This window comes from Cupressus sempervirens, chromosome 4 (assembly GCF_028749045.1).
Source record: "Cupressus sempervirens isolate cs-2001-9-10 chromosome 4, ASM2874904v1, whole genome shotgun sequence".
Classification (NCBI taxonomy): Eukaryota; Viridiplantae; Streptophyta; class Pinopsida; order Cupressales; family Cupressaceae; genus Cupressus; species Cupressus sempervirens.
Window position 1 is genome coordinate 459551953 of NC_143121.1, and position 4478 is coordinate 459556430.

Sequence of the window (4478 nt, forward strand, 5' to 3'; positions counted from 1 at the left end):
AATATTGTTGATTACTTAAACATGCATATATGTTTAAGTTGTGATTGTCCTGGTAGACATGCATGCAAAATCAACAATATCAGATTTCCACAATCCATTTGTAATGCAAGTTCATTTTGGATTTGATTGTGTGTTTTTTAGCGTCATCGTTTCAGAGCACTCTCCGTAATCCATCATTAGCCGAATGAGAGAGTGCAGGATGCATGCAAAATGTCATATCATACGCAAGGCATGTGAACTATTTTATAGAATATACCTGAAAAATATCAACAACAACTAATCAAACTGTCATAAACACCTACAGTAACTAATATGCTTGTTCATTAATATGCCCGATACAATAAGAAAACTTGGCAACTATGCACAACAAGTTATACACTAAAGAGATTTGACATGGACTGTCCACTCTAAAATTTGTGGAAGCTCCCCTGACAGTGCATTTGAAATATCTGTAGGTAACTCCAAAATTAAGTTGTGGGATTATATCAATGGTTCTTAGTCAAAATTTTCTCTTGAATAGGGTTGTGAGGATATTTTGTCAGCATTTGGTTCCTAATTTACTCAAGAATTGGGGTCTGATAATATTGTCTTACAAATTGTTTATTTTACAATGGAGTTGTATCTTCTATTTTATTCCTGACTAATAGAAGTTTATCTGACCCTGAGATGATCAAATCCACTTGATAAATGTTAATCTCTCTTTAAGTTTTGCACTATTTTCTATATTAGGAATAAGTCAATTCTTGAACTATCTACAACTATTGATTGCCTTGTGTTTCTTTTTATTCCTGTCAGAGCCTTCATTCAACTCTATCTACCCTGCTTGTCATTCCAAAACATAAGGATTTATAATTTTTTCTCTATACACATTATCTGCCATCAAACTAGTATGTTTAATGTCCATTTTCCCATTCTCAATTTCTGTAATCTCCCTTTTTATTGATATTGGTAGAATCATGGTTGAGCCCCATGGTGCTGTTGATATCATATCAAGTGGTTGTGGATTCCCTTCAGGAGTAGTAATTCCATTTATTGGTACCAGAGATTGTGATGGTAAAAATGGTGCCAAATGCTTCTTTACTCCTATAGGCCCCATACCAGAATGTAGAATGTAGAATGTCTTGTAAAGATTGAGATGGAATACATCCACTCCAATTCAACTCGAGCTAGTTAGTCCAACCTGCACATTCATGTTTGCACCATCCATGTACACTTGACTATCATTGTCATGAATGATTTAACATATCTTATTTAATACCCTCCTCATACACACCATGCATTGAAGGATAGGTAATCATAAGTACTACAAGGTTTCCTTATTTTCCTCTACATCCTTCATTTTCTTTAGCAACAGTTCAAACAACAACAATCTTCATTCCACACATTGTAGCACTTGCAGGATTCATTCTATGAGTTGAGACAATAATGATAGAAGTTTTGATGCCCATCTCCCCTTGCTTAACGATAAGCATATAACCTTTACAATATCAAGGAATGGAGCATCCTCAACATTAACAGTGCTTAATTTCTTTAATCCACTAATAAATGCTCCCGCCAAACCATGTACACATTCTACATTTTTTTTCAATCCTGCCAGACCATGATAGATTGCATACATAGAAGATATATTATAATTAATGCCTGTATCATGTAGATATTTCTAGTGGCATTATCTTGCTTGATGTGTTGCTCCCTTGTCTACATTTCCATCCTTAGCATAGGATTCCTACGGGAATCCACATTAACTCCAATAATCCTCCCAGGCATCATTCATTTTTACTCTTAAGATGTAACCAAGCAATATAAATGAGGGGCCCCCATAGTCCAGGGGGACACCAAATCTTTGAGAAGACCCAAAGATGATATCCACCCCAAATTCCTCAGGAGGCTTCAGTATTGTTAGTGTAGAAAAATCAGAGGCCATGACAACCTTCACACCATTGGAATGAACATTCTTAACAAAATAAGAGTAATCAATAACTTCCCTCTCTATCCTAGGGTGCTGAACAAGCACCCCAGAAACATCCTTGGAACTATAATCAAAGTACTTTAGATCAGATTTCATGACATTCAACCCCAACCAACCTACCCTTATATGGCACACATCAAATGTCTAAGGACGAGAGTTACTAAAAATGATAGAAGTCTTCTTATTAGCTTTGGTTATATCATTACATATCACAATAGCCTCAAAACTAGTAGTGGCCTCGTCCAAAAGAAAATCATTTGACACGGGAGCCCAGTAAGATCTAATATCATGTTCTAGTGATTCAAAAAAGATTCTAGTATATCATGGAAACCATGTTAGGAGGGGACAAGGGACGACGATGGGGCTGAAACCTACAATAAATTATACTCTATTAAAAGTATTAACTTATTACAAATAGGGATGCACTTCTATTTAGGCACAATGCCTAGAGCTCACTGCTCAATTAAAAAAATGTCTTACTGCCTTACATATATGGACAGCAACTCATAGTTCATAAAGTGCTTGATATCATCCTCTTCATGCATGTTAAATTTCATTGAAGCTCATTGGATTCCACTCATTCCTGTTCACAAGATCATCGATGTATGGCTTGCATCCACACACACACCACACACACTTCAGTCATAAAAGATTACATTCATTCATATAATTCATCAACCTTATAGAAGAAAACAAGGAAATGATTAGAAATATGAAAACATCAGGCAAATAAATAAATTACAACCTTTATCTAATGGCTTCAGTAGAGACTTGAAGCAGGTCATCTCCAAACCAATCTAAGTTCTCTTTATACAATTCAATTGGGAGACTATCTGCTGTTGGGGTCTTTTCATCATTCAGCTTTTGAATTACATTTACTGTTTCTTATTTTGATACAGTTTAAATATTAATTATTTCTGCAATATCATCTGTAATCTTACTATGAATTATATTTTTTCTTAGATCTCTTGAACTATGTCCTTGAAATGAGAAAAGTATCTTATAGAACAACGAAAGTTCTTCTCTATCTCTTTAAGATCACTTAGCAATTTATTATCAACTCATATATAATCAACTTGTTCTCAGACATTCTTAACTTTCATACATCTGAAGAAGAGTTTTGAACTCTTATCGCCATTGTTAAGTCAATTTATTTTGGCTCTTACTCTTAATCCTTGTATATTTTTAGCATGTAGATTTCTCAATAATTTTTTTTCTATGATTAACTCCTCATTCAATTTTGAGTTATTGGGGTCATTTGAATCTTCTTCTCTAGTTTGAACAGATCTTTCTGAAGGTCATTTTCTGTTTTCCTATGGTCTAAGGCTGTTCTTTTGTCCAATAGTTTGAAATATAGTGGCCAAATTTTTATTGTTGTCATTCCATATTTTAATTGCATTTTTATCTTATAACGTCCATTTGTTAATTTCCCTAGTGGTAAAGATTGGGTAATTGCAATCGTCTTTTAGTAAATTAGTGTTTTGAAGGAATTTATCTTGCTTTTCATTGTCCTAATGTTGATCATTAGATGTATGAATCTTACAGTAGCAATAATGATGATCAGACAAAGAACAAGGGGTAACCTTGACAATACATTCATGACAGTCTGATCAAAGCTAAAAAAATCTTTATTGCAATAAAATATATCCAATCTGCAATATATCCTTATACTTACCTTTTGGAAATTACACCCAGTAAACCAATTATTTTGGTTTTCTTTTCTATATCCTTCAATAGGATCGAACAGGTTGAGCTTAATTTTCATTTTATTCTATTAACAGTTTTCATTTCCTTTGCACTTATCTCACTTCCTATAGATTTGTCCTCCCTACTCTCAACCATGTTAAAGTCAGCTCCCACAATCCAAGGGATGTATTCAAGCCCATATATCCATTTCCACAGCTCATTTCTCTAGTAATGTGCAATGGGAGCATAAATTGAGCACCACACAAACTTTTTATTGTCTTCTTCAATAAAAATCTAGACAACCCTGTTGTAAGGAGAGATTTAATGTCCGATTGCAAATGGTACCCATTTGTTTGATGTTTTTATATTACAAAGGTGTGAGTGGTGGTGTAGGTAAGATTTGAACCTCATAATTATAATTTACACATTTAAAATCAGCACACTAAAATAATTTTAAATTAACTACTACCAAAGTAATATACGGATTGTTCAATGTAAGGTGAAACAAAATGTACCTGATAGGAAGGTCCCTCAGCTTCAGTAAGTGAACCATGTGTGAGTGCTTCTACTAAAAGACATCGATTAACAAAGTGGTAATTTAGGTACGATTCCAATTCATCCAAATTTGTGTCCAAGACACTCAGATAGTTGAAAGAGCGTTGGGATGCAATGTCTACTGATTTGACTTCAATGCCAACTTCCATATTCATCCACTGCATTAACTCAATAGCTGCATTTACACCACCTCCCACCAGATGTGCTCTAATCAGAGCCTCCAAACAGAGCCTCCTAAAAAAAAAAGAGAAAGAAACTATGTCAATTT

General features: G+C 34.3%; 1 pseudogene; it reads right to left on the bottom strand.

Annotated features, from left to right (window-relative positions):
• Window positions 1-826: 826 nt before the first annotated feature.
• LOC149561961 (glycine dehydrogenase (decarboxylating), mitochondrial pseudogene) lies at window positions 827-1455 on the bottom strand (annotated as a pseudogene).
• Between the last annotated feature and the right edge of the window lie 3023 nt (window positions 1456-4478).